At 39.6% G+C, this 19,156-nt stretch overlaps 1 pseudogene; it reads right to left on the bottom strand.

The window, feature by feature from the left end:
- Positions 1-859: 859 nt before the first annotated feature.
- Positions 860-2,424, bottom strand: LOC107139004 (annotated as a pseudogene).
- Between the last annotated feature and the right edge of the window lie 16,732 nt (positions 2,425-19,156).

Below are 19,156 nucleotides of genomic sequence, written 5' to 3'. Positions count from 1 at the left end.
CCATTTTTGTTGGTGTAAAAATTAGTGCATCTTTTCAATATTCATTATCTTTATGTTAAGTAGTCTGGAGAGAAAAGACCACGTGTCCACATGTATGCAGACAAATATGTGGGAGGAATCACTCCAATTCTGACCCACATTTTGCATCTCTCCTGGTAAGGTCTAACTATATTTCAGAACTACTGGAACAGCCTGAAAACCAACAACACTCCTGTATCTTGGCTGCTAAATTTCATCTTCAATATTATAATAGATCCCTCCAAAAAGCAGCTTCTCTCAAATCACATTCCAGTTTGCAGACTGTGGTAAAAACCCTGATTTAACTAGAGGAACACATACTAGAGACCCCTCCATACATGGTCCTAGGCCAATACCCTCAACCCAATGTCGATTCCAAGAAGATTGTGATCTGCCTACACAGCCCCTGTCCATCTGAGTATGCTGTATATTGGATCTTCCTCTGGGACATCTTCTCTCCCCTTCAGAATCAGAAAAACTCATTTATTTCCAAGGTACACAGCTTCCATGTTTTATTTCTTTTTTTAAAAAAGACACATTTATTCAGCACCATGATCAGACTATTACATTTAGATTGGGTGCAAAAGAAAAGGTCTACCCTAAAACCCTTGGTTGGAATGTGTCATACTTTCCACAGAACAGAATCTAAAATAACCTGTTATACAATTAGTCACAAATATAGTCCTCGAGTTTTTTTGCCCATACTCTGAATATTGTCTAAACCATGACTCTTTGTAGCAGCTCAACCCTGCCACCACTGTGGGTGGCTGAGTTCACAAATGTGTTGAAACCTGCAGCTTCCCTGGCTCTCCTCTGCTGCTAAGCTTTGTTTCCTGGCAGTTTAGTTAAAACCTTCGGCCATGCCGTAGCTACTGCTGCTGCCGGAACCGCCGTAGCCACCTTGGTTTCATGGTTTGGCTAAGTATTGATCTCCACTGCCTTCAGGTCCAGAGCTTCTGACTCCAAAGTTTCCGCCCTTCATGGGTCCAAAATCTGATGTCTGATTGTTGTAGTTGCCAAAATCATTGTAGCTTCCCTCCCCTCCAAATTTGCTTCCACTACCGCTGCCAAAGACTCCCCTGGCTCCTCTGTTGTTACAGCTGCCACTCCCACCAGAGCCACTGCCCTGGCTTCCATTATCATGTGCACCACTTCTATAGCCTCTGCTTCCTCCTGAGTAACCAGGGCCACCTTCTCTATAACCACTGTCATTACCAAATCCACTGTAGCCATTCCTGTTGCTACCATATGCATCCCCACCATGGCTGCCACCAAAGCCACCATGACCACTGAAGCTTCCTCCATGACCAAAATTGTCACTTTCACCAAAACCACCTTCATGACCACTACCCGAGTTTCCAGTGCTGATTTGATCTCTTTGGCTAGATGGAGCCCTAGCCTGTCACAGCACACGACTAGACCAGTCAGGGTCACTCCAAGTGAATTTGGGGAATAAATAAAGACACAGACACAGAAAGTATCTTTTCTTTGGGTTCAGTGTTTGCTCCTCAGCCACAGCTCCCACAACGGAGGGCGGGGGGCAAGACAGGCAAGAAAGAGAGAGAGCGCGCCTCAAACCTGGGTTTTAATGAGGAGAAGATATTCAAATGAGGCAAGGGGTAAGGTTTCAGAGGGTTGAGTCTGGCTTCCTGATGTCTTGCTGTCAGCAGATTGACTGACATCTTAGAAGGCCACGCCCATCTCATGTGCTGTGTGATGATCAAGGGCAGAGCAAGCGAAAGGGACACATGTGCACAGCCCAGACGGAGCAGCATCGTCAGTCCAGTCCGCTGTGTGTGCTCAAAATGCTCACAGCTCACACACACGGCCCAGGGCTGGCTCGCCACACTAGCCATCTCCTGCTTTGACAGGGCTTTCCTCACTCCACAGCTGTGGCCGTTCACACTGTGGTATTTCTGAATGACAATCTTATCCAGGGAGTCCTGGGCGTCAAAAGTTATAGAAGCAAAGCCCCTCTTCTTTCCGTTGCCTCAGTCAGTCATGATTTCAATGACTTCAATTTTCCCCTGCTGTTCAAAATAGTCTTGTAGGTGATGTTCTTCAGTGACTTCTTTAATGCCACCAGCAAAGATCTTTTTCTCAGTTAAGTGGGCCCCTGGTCTTTGGGAATCCTCTCTGGAGACAGCTCTTTGGTTCCACATCTTTTCCATCCACCTTGTGTGGTCTTGCATTCATGGCTCATCCACTTCTCCCCAGTGACATAAGTGACAGGCCCAAAGCCCCTGGAGCACTTGGTGTTTGGGTGTCTCATTTCCACACAGTGCGTGAGTGTTCCCCAGAGCTCAAAATGGCTTCTCAGACCCTCATCGGCTGTTTCAAAGCTCAGCTCTCCCAGGAAGAGCTTCCTCAACTGTTCTGCTCTTTAGGGGACTCTGATTAAGACATGGGGACAATAGGAAGAGAGGCTTTAGGATGCTTTCTCGCAGGCATCTAAGGGCAGAAAGGCTCCATGTTTTATTTCTAAGATAAATTACTTACATTTTCTTATTGGTAAAATAATTTGTGAACAAAAGTACAATGAACTTATTAGTAACTTTATTGGATTGTTTTCTATTTGTCCAGGCAACACATTCTTCTTCAGGTAGATTCCGGGTGTGCATTCATGCCTGGATGCATTCCTGGTAATAATGACTCTAAGGACATTTCTATCCCCACCTATAATCTGAAGGTTGAAACCCCTGGGTCAGAAGACTTGTTCATACCCTCACTGGGCAAAAGGGAACTGTGTTGATATCTGTGTTGGACTGAATTGTTTTTTTATGAAATAAGTTGAAGACCTAAACCCCAACATGATAGCATTTGGAAACAGGCCATTTAGGGAGGTAATTAATATTAAAAAAAATCAGCAACCTAACAACTAATGTCTTTATAAAAAGAGGAAAGGACACCAGAAATCTCTCTCCCTCCACAAAAGCATGGGCAGGGGTGTGGTCATGTTAGGTCTCAGGGAGAAAATGGCTGTCTACAAACCAAGAGGAGTGTCCTTGCCAGAAACCTACCCTGCTGGCCCCTTGATCTTGGTATTCCAGCCTCCAGAACTATGAGAAAATCAGTGTCTAGTGCTACCACTGAGTCAGTGATATTTTGCTGTGATTGCCTTAATAGTCAAGTCCACTCAACTTGCTGCCTGTGTTCATTGGTCAGATATTGACTTATTACTGTGCTGACTGGAAGCTAGATTCCATCCATGAGGAGGTCTGACTATGCACATCTCTTTTCATCTGCACTTTCAATGACATGTAAGTAGCCCCAAATCAGGCATGGTAGGAGTATTTATTTACATCATGAAAATGAGCAAACCCCACTGCTATGATTTGGGTGAGTGTCCCCCATGATTCTTTGTGTTATAAGGAGATAATATTGGGAGATGGTGGAAACCTTGAAAGTGGGACCCAAGGACAGATCCTTAAGAAAACCCTTGAAAGGGATTTGGGGTCCCCAGTTTTCTAGTCTTTCTCTGCTTCCTGGCTTGTGATGTGAACAGTTTTCTCTGACACATGGTCTCCATCATTGCCATTAGTTTTCCTCACCAGAAAACCAAAGCAATGGGCTTCCCTGATCTTGAAGGAAAGTTCCAAAGTTTGAACAGAATAAACCTTTTTTCTTTATACGTGAATTGCATCAAATAGTTCATTGTAGTGATGTGAACATGAACAATATGCATCACACTTTCCCCCCGTAGAACTGGCTGTTAAACCTTCACCGGAATGTCCCTGCTCATTCGTCACCTCCTGACTTTTCAAGTTGGTTAAAGCTTCCTCATGTGATATCTTAACTCCATGTTCTTTGCTCCTTTGTACTAGTTACTGTAGCAGAAATTTGATGTTTACTTCCCATAGCAAAAAATTTTAATATAACGTATGTTCAGTACTGATTACAGGTTCTGGCATAAAATGTCAGTCTATTTAAATTGTTAAGTGAGTTTCTATGCAAGTATTTGGTGGATGTTTTCCTTCTCCTTTACAAGATCATAAGCTCCATGAAGGCAGGACTCATTTGTCTTCTATCCTTAGTATCTGGCACAGTACCTGACCCATAGTAGAAAGCTAACTGCAAAGTGATAAGTGAATAAATGAAATCACTGTTTGTTTGTTTTTTGGTGTGTGTGTGTGTGTGTGGTGCTATTGCAAACAGCTCTTTGATGTAGTCCACACCCATCCCCTGCATGTGTGCTTCTCAGAGTAAGTAATTATGAATTTGAACATTGTTTATGGAGGAGTATGGGCAAGAGTCCTATTCTGACTATCTGTGATTCTGTCACATCTGTATTAAGCATTTTAACCTGTCCCTGACATTTAGGGGATTATTAACATGAGGAAAGATTTCCTGAGAGACCTTTAAAAATGTTTAGTGAGGAGGGACAGCAAGTGTGTCCTGGGTGGGAAAGAGGCTTAATAAGGTCCCTGAACCATTCACTATTTCCCCTCCCTCTATGTAATCATATGGCTTTGATTTGAATACTATAGTTGTTCCCAAGATGATGTCATTTCAAGAAAATGCATTTTCCAGTTGTCAGTTCTGAGGATGTTACTAAAAGATAGTTATGAAATATTTTTAGCTTCTATTTTCTCAGTTGATTCATTAGTGGGAATGTAGCTCAAGCATGGCTTCATTAAATCTTTTCATTGATGGAAGTACATTCCCATAAAAATGCAGGCTCCCAACACCGACTTTCATCCATGACAGGCATCCAGTGCTTCCTGCTAGCAAGGAGGATCTTGCATCTTTAATAAGAACAACAGGGTGCTTAGCAGCCAGGTCTGCATAGTAGAAGCAGCATTTATGTTTTAAAGGTCAGTCCAGGGAAACGAAATTGCTTTGTTTTCCAGTACTTCGTTTTGCAAGCAGGTGATTTGAAACAACTCAGATCTTACAGCACCAGGAATCCAGTGTGCAAGTTTTAATAATGCTGGCAGCCACCCATGACATTGTATTCTTAGTATAAATGTATTGCTAACATGAGAGGCCCCCTGGGATTGTGGAAAGGACATTTGGTTAGAAGTAAGGAGACCTGGTTCTCCATTCCGTCCCTGCTATTAATTATAATGATAACAAAAATAGTTCACTCTTCTTGGGTTCCTATTTTGTACCAGGCACTCACTATTTTAAGTGCTTTATAAATATGGACAAGTTAATGGATCTGAAACTAACCCACAAGGTAACTCAGATATGATGACAAAATATAGTTTCTTTATTTGCTGTATGCCTGCTCTAATCTCCCTCCTAAATTTTATGCATCAGTATCTAGAGAAGTAATATTAAGTCCAATCTAAATTTAGTTCACAGTACTTTTAACCTGTCTATACAGTAGCCACTAGCCACAGATTCCTATGTGAGAACCTAAAATTCGGTGAAAAATGGTCTCACCAGAAAGTGAGAGGGCTGATGATATTATCTAGTCAAGCTGTGGATTATTAACAAAACAGGCTGAAATTTAAAATAAATATTGAAATAATAATGAAACATTTATTATGTGAGAAGTTAGGAAAGTAGAAAATGGTGCTTCTGGCATAAACTGATGGTTGCCCTTCAGAAAAGTTATCTGAAATTCCGATTATATTTATCAGAGCAAAACTAGAAGAATTTGCAAATTGGGTAATATTTATAGCCACGTTAATATTTGCACAACGACTTGTTTTATAGTCTCCAGCTACCTACAGTGTCTGGGGCCACTATCCAGATCTGATAATCTGTTGTTTCAATTTCTAGAGGAGAGTCCTGAGATTTTGAGGACACTGTCATGCATTTTTCAGGTGTATTTGCCTTCTCCATTCTGGTCTTTGGATAATGCTTTGTACTCTGTGGATGCTGATAAATAACTGTGGAATTCATCCAGCCCTAAGATTCATAGCTAGCATTCTCTTTACAAATGTCGTACATTGTCCTACTCACAAATCTATTAGACTATTAGAACTTAGTTCCAACTAAGTGAAAAATTTGAATATTTTTATTCTCACCTTTCTCACCTGGAATTGTCAAATCCTGTTTTTAGTTCACATTTTATGTAAACCTTCAAATGAGCCATGGAGTTTCTTCTAGAGATTACTATGAGATAAACTTTTCTAGTTAACAAAATTATGTCATTATTCAAAGGTAATTTGACTAATCCAAATTGACACAAGCTATAAATATAAAATATGTATCAGATTTCAATGGCTTTGTGTGAGAAAAGGAATATAAATCTATTTAATAATGTTTATATTGATTGCATGCTGAAGTGATAATATTTTGAATATCTGGGTTAATATATATTATTTAAATTAATTTCACTGTATATGTGTGTGTGTGTTACAGAAGCTAAAATCTAGTTTTTCATTGCTTTTATCTTATTTACAGATTGACTCAACACTCAAGGAAGACAAATGCAATTTAATAGTCCCCATAGAGATCCCCAGAATGGCTGAAGCGTGTTAGTCCTGTAAGTCTTGATCTGGTCTTCTGTTTGCTCAGAATCCTGGGGGTGTTTCTAGCTTCCTCAGCCTCACTTTGGCACCTACTGGCTGCAAACTCCAATCCCTGCAACATCCCCATCCAGCTCCTTGTCCTGGTAGTCCATTCTCCAGCTCTATTGACAGGTCACTGTCCCTGCCTTGGCAGGTGCCCTGAAAACCATTGGAATTTTCCTCGATACATGGGTTCCTTAAGGGATAAGAGAAGCTCAGGGAAACTATGCAGCAGAATTCCTGTGTGACCCCTCTTCTCTGCCTGGTAACTTGAGGGGTATGTACCCATCTGGCATGGACACATGGCACGTCTTTCTGGCTTCCTCTGCTAGTGTAGGTAAGTGGTGATGGAGCAGGTGCTGTGCCGAGGTGGATCAGGGCACAGCTCCAGAGACTAGATTTTTGGATTGGTTTTAACTCTTTTCTGACTCTGTGATCTAAGGCACATGTGTTAACCTCTCTATATGAAAATCTGGACAAGAAGAGCAACTCTTTCTATAGGGGTATTGTGAAGATTAATAGGTGCGCGTAAAGCATGTGGAACACTGTCTGACATGTCGTAAATGCTAAGAAACTGCCAAGGATGACAATGACAATGATATTGATAATCTTGACATTGCTTTCCTACCGTTGGAAGGTAACTCTTCTGGCCTGTCTACTTTAAGTAGGAACAGTATCTTCCCTGTAATGTGGGAGACCCCGTGGTTTTCCTGAAAGTAGGAAAAGAGAAAGGAATTTAACAAACTTTCTTTCTGCAGGTGGCAGTAATAAACATAATTTAAAGGAGGAATGACAGATATTTGAGTTTTGTCTTTGGAAAAATATCACTCACTTTTGTCAAATATTATCTTATTTGATCTTTAAAACGATTCTAGCAGATACGACTAAATATTTTAACTTGATGTATTTACCTTTTATGATTCAGAAGGTAAAAGGTCTATTCATTTGTATATTCTTTAATGCACCTGATAACTTTGATTCAGGGTCACTGTGGATCAATGTCTGCAGTTCTGGGTACATAGTTAAGAACCAAAAAGAAATGTGCTAGCTATCGTATCTCACAGGAACTACAGACTAATGGAATAGACCACATTGAACAATAATTATAATAGTTAACATACAATTGCAAATTACCATACTTCGAGGGAAATATTCTTAGTGTTATTAGAAATTACAGTAGTGGTTCCTACTTTACATGGTAATGAGGACTGATCAAGGAAAAATGAGAGCCTAGGTATGTGTATTGCTTTAGTTCACTTTCTGTGTCTATAGCAAAGTATACAGACTGGGAAAATTTATAAAGATTATAAGGTTGTTTGGCTTATGATTATGAAGACTGAGCAGTTCAAAGGTATTGAGTGACAATGTCTCTAAAGGGCTTTCATGCTGTGTTATCTTGTGACAGAAAAGAGGAAGGGTAAGTGAGTGTGTATGGAAAGGATGTTTTTTATTACAAAGCCGCTAGCATGAGAACTAACCCTCATTTGCAAGGATGGTCTTAATGCATTCATGAGGGTGGAATTCTCCCATTAGGACTTGCCTCCCAACACTGCTACTTTGGGAATTAAGGTTCTAACACATGAACTTTTTGGATACACATTCAGACCATGACATACAGTATTAGTTGGATAAAGAAGATTGGGGAAATGATTCCAGGCAGGGCAACTGCATGAATTAAGACCCTAAGTCCTGACAGGCTTGGTGCTTTTTGAAGCAATGGAAGACCACACAATATCTTGGAGCGCTGTGAAGAAGGTAGGGGGTGTAGTGAGATAAAACTAGAAAAAAATGAGGTGTTAAATCATGCAGGGAATTGCATTCTCTGGTAAGGAGTTTGAATTTATTCTAAGAATAATGAGGAGATCATGGAAGATTCTAACCAAGAGAAATATGAACCAATGTGTTTTATATCACCACTCCAAACCTAGCACCCCAATCTGTAGAATAGATATAAAAATATTGATGTCTTTGTAGATGATCAAATCAGATAATGCCTGAGTAATCACTGTGAAAGTTGTGAAATGCTGTACAGATATAAGTTTATCTTTTTTTCTATGGCTACTGCTGGAAAATCTTTAGTGACTCTTGGACATCATTGGCTTCCATCAGTGTGTTTTAAAGCTTTCCATCTGCTGGCTCCATCTGACCATCACAAATATTTATATCACACTCTTGCCCAATGTATTATCAACACTCTTTTCCTATTATACCACCTGTTCCTACATCTGGCCCTTGCTCATTCATGATAGATGGCGTTTCATTTGGAATGTCTTCATTGTATTTCCCCACCCATCCTAATCCAAGTTTCATTTATATTTGTATTAGTTCAGATTCTTTGGGTTGTAAGAAACAGAAACCTCCCAAACTGCCTTGGACTGTAAAAGCAATTTGTGATTGATAATAGTGAAGAGAAGGTTCATGACAATGTTTAGTTCCCTCAGCCATGGATGGATCCAGAGGCTCATTAAATCATATTAGAAATTTGTGTTTTGGTCTCCATCCCTTAGTTTCTCTCCATGAATTGTCAAAATGACATACACAGTTCTAGATTGCATCCTACCTGCTTAGCTCCTCCTGTAGAGGAGTGATTCGGCAAAAGTCTCATGTTTTCTTTTATTGACGAGAATTTGTTAATTTACCTTGAATAAAACTATGCAATTCTGATTGGCCAAATCCCATGGATTGAGGGTATGAGGTGGAGAAAGTGGGATGGGGCAGGGTATAGATGTCAAAAAAAAAATTGGGAAATAGGTACTAAACAGGCAAAACAAAAGAAAACAAAAGGGCCCCTCCCATATATCTACCACAATGCTACAGCTCATGTCCCATGTCCTCCAGGAAGCCTGCCTTTGTCACTTTAGGAAATAATTATCTTTTTTCCTTCCTGACTCTTCTTCATACATGGTTTCTGGAGCATATATTTTTGGCTCTTGATATTCTATTCTGCACTTTATTACAACCATAAAATTTTTATTGCTTGATTAGACCTTGGTGGCTATCTAGTCCTAGAGACGTAAAAGCCCAGAAGGAAAAATAATAAATTTGGGATTATTTTGGAAATATTTCTTAAGGGCTTTGGTTATTTCTGGAGGAAGGGAAAGGAACAAAAAATCTTTTAAAAGTCATCTAACATTCTTTTCAGAAATTTTCTATTACTTTTCTCAGCCATAAAAATGTCAATCATGACAATTTTATAAGCAAACTAAATAATGCATAATGCTACTTTAAATTTCTAGAAAAAAAATATACCTTTTGATCAGCAAAGCATGCATATATTTCTTACTTTAGGTATGCATGTATGTATAAATGTATAGGTGCGTGTGCATGTGTATGTGTGTGTACATATTAATTTTATTTTGTTTTTAAACTTTTCTCACCTTCTCATTTCACAAATGGGAAAAGAATATCCCCTGTTCTCATACTGATTAATTCTGAGTTTCCCAGCAGCATCTTCACCCTCTGGACCTTGGTATCTTCAACTACAAAATACACAGTTGAGGCCTATTCTATACAATGATTATAAAATACAAATTAAGTAGTGCATAAAAAATTTCAAAATCAATTCTTGGCATATAAAAATCAATTTATTTCTTTCTCTTATATTCACTAAACATTTTCTGAGGCCTTACTGTTCAACTGTACTTGACTTTAGGCATTAGAAATGCAGAGAGGAATAATACAGAAACCTCTGCCCTTAGGAGGCTCCCCTGATCATGAGACATGCACCAGCAAATGATACTTATCAACTTTTAGTTGCAACTTTTTTGAACAACACATGGCCATTAGTACCTCCTAGGTGTGGATCCCAGCATTAGGACTTAATTGTACTGAATCCCAGGCAAGGTTTAGAATGACTGAATTTACCTATTTTATATTGAAAAATAAACATCAGTATTGTTTTTGCATGTCTCCTAAGTAAGTCTGAGGGACTCAGAGCTATCGAGGAAAGCTAGTTGAATAATAAGTGTTACATCAGGATCCAGAGCACCCACACACTCGAGTCATGTCTCCTCTGCTCCCAGCTAACTGTGGGAACCTCTTCTCTTTTTTCTTTAGGCATCACCATTTTGAACTTCTATTTCTTTCACTTTAAATGAGATATTTGCACTGGTAATATGTAGACCCAACATTTAGGTTTCTAATTTTAAAACTTCTTTCAATATTCATGACTTTATTTTCACATTCTTTTATTTAATCACTATTGAGTTGCCTTCTCTATGCAGAGCATTTGTGATGTCAAAGAGGATAAATCATGACTCCAACCTTCTTAGAGGACACATTATTATTTAAGAGTTGATTGTTGCATGCCTAGTGGTATTCTTAATTAAAGTGTACATTGGAAGAAAAAGTTTAATGACTGTCTCATGTAAGAAATGCTATAGGGTAGGCATGAAGAAAGGGCTATCGACTCAAAGAAACTGGGGTTAGCTCCGTTTGGAATGATGATGGCGAAAGATTAGATATTTAATTGTGGACATTTGTGGACATTGATAGATAAAATTGTGATGAATAAGAAATTGGGGAAGGAGAATCCAGTAAAACCCATGAAGGCCTATGCCATTTACAGAATTAGATAGTTGTTTGTTTTGGTCAGATAATATTGTATTTTAAGAGAAGTTCCAGTCATCAAGTTAGAGGTGTATGTTAGAATCTGATTTAGAGAATCCAGAATATAAGACTTGGGAATCTGAACTCTATCTAGTAAGCAATGGTTAAGTATTAAAATATTTTTAAGAATAGAAGTAACATAATTAATTTGGAAGGAGAATTATGAGGAAATTGTGGATTAACAAGAGAATGGTCCAATGGAAGTACAATGAGGCAGTAGTAAGGTCACAAGTAGATCCTGGGGACTGAAACAAGAAAATAAATTAGTGTTACAATTAAGAAACCTTTGATAACTCTTAATAGCCCTTAATAACCAATTGATATAGGGGCAGGGTGTTGGGAGAATGGGGAAAGTTTGTTTTTCTAGCTTAGGCAATTAGAAACACTAAACGCCTAGGGAATAGAGAAGCAAAATTTGCAAGAAAAATAAGGGTTCTAAATTATTGAGTTGTCTCAGTGTGATATGTAGCTGGAAGAATCTGGGATATGTTTGGACATAGGGATCTAGAGCTTGGGAACGGCTCTTGGATTTGGGAGTCACTAGTATGTAAAGAGAGCCAAAATCATGAACCACAGTGAAAGTCCATCTTGATGAACCAGAGTTCCAGGATGGAATCTAGTGAAGAGAGGTCTTGAGGAGTTTGGACCATAAACTGTATGCCCCTGTTTGCTTCTAAATCACCTGAAGAGAACAAAAAGATTTTTGTAATAATGTATCCATTCATGAAGATAAATATGATAATAGGTAAGTCATTATAATTTGTTCAGCATGAAGGAATTAAAAGATAGTCCTGGACCTCTCTCAGCTATGAATCAGGATTCTCTGAAAGCCCTGATACTGGACCTCTGCTTAGAAAAAGTATAGAATTGTAAAATGTAAAGCCTAGAATACATTGAGCTCTCTTCATATTTCCAGTGAAAGTAAAACAAGTCAATATTCACAAAATGTGTAATTGACTTCCTGACTGGCACAGGTTGCAACATACAGAAGGTATTCAATCAGATTTTGCAAGTGGGTGATTCCTGTATAGAGCATGACCACATGTTTACAGGGCAGGAACACTAGGTGAAGGCCAGGTTATTGTTTCTCCTGACACTGGGCTCAGCTGACGCTCAGTTAAGTGTAAGGAGGTGCCTGAGCCTCAGAATATTCATTTGCTAAGGTGGGGTTCTGCTGTGGAGGTCCTTCTAAAACAGTCTAGAGAAGGGGTTCTCCATCAGTTACCAGAATGAGCAGATGAAAGCCTATTTCCTGTTTGTTTGGCTGGCTTGCTCAGTTGTTAATTTCAGAGAGGGGTTAAAGACAACTGAGGCCTCTGTCTTTTACCCCAAACAACTCAAGAGTATCACAAGTTTTCAATGTATTAATATTATGGTAGTCAAGATTCCTAAACTGAGGACCTCTCTCTTTTGGGAAAGGTGATACCATTGTAAAACCATGGAAATATCTCTAAGTTAAGCTTCCAGGAAGGTCCCATGTCTCCCCCTGCTCATCACTTTCTTTATTCCATGTCACTTTTACCATTCGCTTAGAAGGACTGATGCTTGACCGCTGGGACCCATGTGCCTATTTGATCCAATTATTCTCTCTTTAGAGAGGCTGAAAACAAGGGTAGCCAAACTTCTATATTTCTTGAGCAGCTGTAGAAATGGTAGGTACCCTATGCTTCCAGACACACAATGTGGCTTCAAGGACCCTGCACTGACCTTCCACCCAAGAGGGATTGCTTGGTGTTATCCTGAAGAAGCAAGCCCAAATGGATTGCCACAACTGGAGTTTCTGTATAAGTAGGGAACCCTGCAGTCCATACTTGTCGAGAAGGGGATGTGTGGGGAGGAAGAACAAGACTCAACAGTGTGGAAGAACTGTGTGGGGAAAGTGGGGGGAAATATCCAGAAATGGAATGAAGTCCTGAGTCTCTGTCCTGAGTCCCTGAAGTCCTGCCTGTATAACTAAATAAGGAAAAGTTCACTTTGGTCCAGAGGGCTCAGACTCTGTCATCTATACTTACTTTACCAGGTCTGCCTCTCTTCCATTACCTTCCTCAAAGCCTGGGTCATCTCCTGGTGGCGAGATGACTCTGAGCCTGGTATCCTCCCACCTTGGGACTAGAGAGTAGGCAGCTGCCTTCTTGCAGAAGCACAGCATGACACAGACTCTAACCTGGGTTATGAACCCACGTCTGACTCAATTGCTTTGTCAAGAAGCATGGATGTGTTGATTACTTCTGGCTAATAGAGTATCACCCGTGGATGTAGGAGAAATGCACCCTGCACTAGCTGAAATTTGGTTGGTAAAAGTTTACAAAAGTAAAAGCAAGAAAAGGACTCAGGGAAGGTAACTAAGAAACATCCATTCTGTTTCATGGATCTAATTAACCTTCTTTGTTGTATTACTAGAATCTTGAGCATAGGCAGAAATTAGTATTCCTTTTTTTCTCCTCCAGTTTAAGATGTAGGCAGATAAGAATAGCTACAGTCAAGATACTTAGGAGAGACTAAATTTTTAAACATTATAAGAATAACATACCAATGGCACCCGAGGCTGCCGGTAATTTTGAAATGCTAGAGACAGAGTTTACTTTGACTTTTTATTGGCTACTCAAAACTCTGTGGCCATTTGTGGCCTGAATCCAAGATCATATTCCATTGTTCCAGATTTATTTTAGCTTCTAGGAAAGAATCATTGGTCTGGATATATCATTTTTCAACGAACCCCAATAGCGATATTTGACATCACTTTGCTTCTTGGCTTTATTTCAAACTGTTAGCCTTCCATCCACACATTTTGTCTATGAAAGCAAAATCACAATTTTTGCCCTCTAAATTTTCATGAAGATTTTCATTGTGGAGGGATATTATATTCAAAGTTACTAGATGTGAAAAATACAGCCACAGGCTGATTCTGTGGCCTTATAATCAGACTTTCTGTTGTACAGTTCTTTAAAGAGTATTCTACAAAGAGAAAGTGGTAATATCTTGAAGTAAATTCATTGTGTCCATCAGAATAGAAGCTCCTAGGTGCAGCAATTGAAAACTCCAGCTCAGTGGAGTAATGATATTGTCTGCAGCTTGGGGAATCCCCTCTTTAAATCTACTGTCTTAGTTGGGTACACATGTTTTAATTTAGACTTGATTCATTAGAAAATCTCTAAACTACTGTGAAAGTAAGCATGAACCCAAATACCTCCCATCAGATGATCAATGACAGGATCATCAGTGAAATGACATATTGAGAAACACCCTCAAACATAGTGAAAAAATAACTTAGTGTAAATTAAGATAACTTATTTCTAGTTCATGGGTTAGCCCCAAGCACCTGTGTGACCTTGGGTAATGTCCTTGCAAGGCCTCAAAGTCTTCCTTTTCAAAATATAGGACTCGGAGAGCTCCAATCCTAGTAATCTACTCCAATTCTGCTTCTGTTCCCAACAATCTAAGAAAAATGGACATAAAAAAATAATGAGACAAACGAATCAGTCCAGAATCTATTCCACATTAACCACTATAATAAATGTACAAAAAAGAAAGTTGCAACAAAAAGGAAAAAAAATCCATTCCACTTTATTTTGACTCAGTTGTCTCATTTCACTTAGAAACTTCTAATTACATGTACTTAGACCTAACTAGCTAAATTATATGGGTGTTTAAATTCTGTTTCAGAGGATCTCAAGGTTTTTAATCTGCATCAGCACAGCTGTGGGGCAGCATGCACTAACCCTGTTTCATTCTAGAAGTGCATCTTTGATGACTGGACGACCCTAGAAGGAGACATCAGAATTTCAGGGAATAGGAACTAGGATGGACACAGAGATGTACCCCCAAGGACCAATCATCTATTTTATAGGGTCCTGTGCAAAACAAAAACACAGACTCCTACTTTGTGATTATTGTGAATTTCAGGACAGCAGTAGTAGGCTACTGAAGCCAACATGAGCTCCTCTAAGCTCAGGGTCCTGTCTGATGGCTGAGAACACAAAGCAGGCCCTCATGCCACTCAGATCCGATTGAAGGAGCTGCTTTTGCCTCAGCTTCAAGGAGTGCTCAGTATGCAGCCTTCAACTTCTGGCCCTAACAAAATAGCCTTAGCCAAGTAGAGTCCTCTTGCTCGAAGCCTCACAGCGTTCGGGGCTGGGCCACATACACCTGATCAGCAAGGATAAAAAAAGGTTGATCATTGAACCTTCATGTGTGACAACTTTGATGACCATTTCAGCTCCAGGCTTCCTCGTGGGTACACTGAGGCTCACAGCTCTTCCCTAGGGCACTCTGCGAACAAAACTCCGTCTCAGAAAATGCTTCTGGAGACCCCAAGTGTAACACAGCTCTTCAGATCATTACTGCTATTTTGAACTATAAGAACTTGAAAAACAATGCATTTTTTATTAGTGCATATTAATTACACAGAATAATGGGGTCCATTGTGGCCTATTCACACAACAATGCATTTTTCAATTAAAGACATTTGTGCAGCACAAAATGTACAAAGAGAAAAAAACAAAATCATCCAAATGTTCACACCCAGGAAGCAAACCTTATCTCAGATTTCACTCTGTACAGCCAGGAGGGTCAGTTTTCCTGGAGAGTGAGCTAGAGATGGAGTGAGTAGAGAAGTCAGTGTGTGTGGTCAACAATGCCCCACACTGAATCACACCAGGGTTCAAAGTAATGTCAGACACATTGCAATAAGTCCCCGATATCCCTCCCTGTCTCCTCTCTTCTCCCATGCCTACCTTTAAACTTTAGTTTTGTTATCCCTGCCCCTCCACTGCAAATATCACAGGGCATTTACAGATAATTGAGGCTCCTGAGAGAAATTCATCAAAGCAGAAAACCTGAAGAGAAAGAGAGAAGAAAGGGCACTAGGCTCCCCGGTTGATGCTGATTTAGGGGTGGCTGTTCTCCCATATGATGATAAGATGCAACGTGAATAGCTCACATGTGTTATTTGTAATAACAATTGATGTTTTAAGGCCAAGACTCCTGAGGAAGAAAGACTTGCTTAAAATGGCCCTCCCTGTCATCGGCAAACTGAGAAAACTTAATTGCCAGCAAAACCATAATAGGAGCAGACATATAACTCAGAACTCTCCTCATGGAAATGTTCTCCACTGAACTGAATCATAAAATCATAAAAAGTTATATCAGATCAGATATTTTGCTGGAGGGATTGATGCTACCTCAACATACCAGGTTTCTTTGAAAGCCTTAAAACTACAGGGAGTTTTGGGAAGCTTGGCTTCTATGTAGTGAATTTTCTTCCAAAGCTTGAGGGTTTGTTTGAAATGTGCTTGAGGATCATGGCTCAGCGAGTTTTGGAGACCCTTCCTGACAGTTTGTGATCTGATAACCACCCAACACATTTCAAACATCAAGAATGAACTAGAAAACAGATTAATCCTGTTAAAGGGAATCTGTGTTCATCTGGAACAAGGACACCACTTTTAAACAAAACAAATATTTTCTTCTGCCCAGAAGGTGTCCTGGGAGAATTCTCTGCCAGATTATATTTAAAGATGGAAAATGATGTTTCTGGAAATCCAAACCAGAAGTATCCTCAATGGAAGAACAGAGGTAGTATGAAGATAATCCCTAATAAAGTAGACAGATCCTGAATGAATCCTTGGAAAGCCGAAGATCACCAGAATTTCAAACCATAGTGAATTATAAGTGGACAATGTACTGGGCTAGTTGAAGTTGTGCATTGTGGAGCCACTTGGCTCTGTCACCCCCTTCCTCCCATTAGCATCTCCAGGTGGTGATGCAGATGACCATGCCAGTTGTAACTACAAGGGTCATTTGAGATGGTGCCAGAAGCCCACAATACATGGCAGATGATACCCTTCATGATGTGAGGAAAAGGGAGGACAAGATGGGAACAGAAAGCCTAAAAAAGATGACATTTGATGCTTCAAAAGCATTTTGAAGATGCAGAGACCAGTGAGATGCAATTCGATCCCGTAGGAAATGAGGTACATAAACCTAGATGGTTAAAAGGCAGGAGAAAGCTTCCCCCAAAAGAAAGACATAGGTTGGAAAATGATTTATACAAGAGTCAGCATTGCGCAAATGCTAGCAAAGGTGTAATCTGGAAGTTCACCTGTAAGGGGAGAAAGCCAGCAATGTGGAGGGCAGAAGTAAGAGCAGCAGTGTGGGTATTAATGAGACGTCCTTGTGCCTCAGGTGTAGTGAGACATGCTTGTGAGGATGTCTTGTTTCCTCCTTAGGTGACTCCTATGAACCTGGTACTACTATAATCATTATTACTTACAGATGGGGAAACCAAGGCAGAGGAAAGACCAGCAAAATGCTCACAGTCTTACAACTATAAAATGATGGGGCCAAGCAGCTAATTGGAGCTGCCGGCCTTCACCCATCACATTCTATGACATCCTGTGGAATAGCATGGACTTTACTGCTGTGGAGAACTTGGCTTTGAATCCTGAGCTACATATTACGGTACATATTATTGTGTGTTCTTGGCAAATTAGTTTACTTCTCTGAATAGTTGTTTATTAGAGAAAATATTTACTTAGTTTCACCATTTTTATTAATAGTAGCTATTACTATTAGTAAAATTGTTTACATGTTTCTTTATTGGTTTTCTTGTCTTCTAAAGAAAAAGTAATTATAACATTTTTCAAACAGAAAGGAATCTTCTGGCTCAGTCGTTGCTTCCCCATCTCTAAGAATTTCACATGTATATATACTCCTTATATTATCATTTAATTTTTGCTTTCCTTTCAATTGAGTAACTTGAAACAATTTCATTACCTACTTTAGTTTTATCCCAAGCAATTTTATCAGTGAAATCTTGGCATAGATAAGATGCATTATTTTTATTCTAATCTATATTAAAATAAAGGAATTGGCTCTCCAAGCTTAAAACTTTTAGAATTGTCTCCATTAGTATTGGCTTAAGTGCAAAAAGTGAAATGGGCATCACACTTTGGAAAATGGCATTTATTCAACACTCAAAACAGTTTGCTGATCCTCAGAGGTGGTATGAGTTATTGGCCCCACAGACAACTTTGGACTAAGATCACAACTCCCTTGACTCATCCCAATGACTCACCTAATTATATAAGCCATATCGCTGGAAGCCAAAGGAGCAGGTCCATGCATGGAGTCTATTCAGAGTAAGTGCATTGTCTTATCGGTCTGTACAGAGAAGCAGCTGAGTCTCCAGTGTGGTGGAATGTGGCTATGTAATCTCTCTGCTGGTCTCAGTTTCCTTCCTATTAAAACTCATGATAGGCCTTGAATAGCTGACAGTTTATGACTTGGAAAAGTTCAGATTACCTACACATTGGCACTGCCTGGATAATGTTTCTGTTCCCACAGAGGGAGATTTGCAGCACACTCATTGAGATATTACTGAACAGGAGTTCTTTTATGTTGATTGTTTGCTGCAAGAAAGACACTGTTTCCTGATGTAGAAGTAGTTGATAAACACTGCTGCTACCAGACATACCAGAATTATGCTCATTCTTGCGGAATATCAAATGTAACACTATTTTTCAGATTCAGATTGACCTTGGCTGTTCTATTTCTGTTCTGTACTCTGGATGTGGTCTTTTAAAGGTTTTGAAGATGAGTACCAAGGGCAGAGAAAGAGCTCAGAGTTTAGAACAGGAAAACCAGCTCTGAGCCTTAGTAACCACATAACCTTGAGCTAAGTACTTATTTCATCGGAACATCATGTTCTTTCTTTGGAAAATGTAGATAATAGTAATCCTTGTACAATGAAACCACACAGATGTTATGAAGATAAAATAAAACTACATATGGAAAATCATCTATCAAAGGCATAATACCACACAAATCTTATCAGTGGTGTCATGCTGGTGTTCATTTATAAAACTGGCATGCAACTTAACACGTGTGTGTGTGTGTGTGTGTGTATGTGGTGCGCGCGCATGTGTGTGTACTGGAGATCTAACCCAGAGCCTCATGCATGCTAAGCAAGTGCTCTACCACTGAATTATAGCCCCACATTCTCAGCCCTTTTGTATTTTATTTTGAAGCAGGACTTCACTAATTTTCCAAGGTTGGCCTTGAACTGT

This window comes from Marmota marmota, unplaced genomic scaffold (genome assembly GCF_001458135.2).
Source record: "Marmota marmota marmota unplaced genomic scaffold, marMar, whole genome shotgun sequence".
In the NCBI taxonomy this organism is placed as follows: Eukaryota; Metazoa; Chordata; class Mammalia; order Rodentia; family Sciuridae; genus Marmota; species Marmota marmota.
This window is presented reverse-complemented; position numbering and strand designations above follow the sequence as displayed.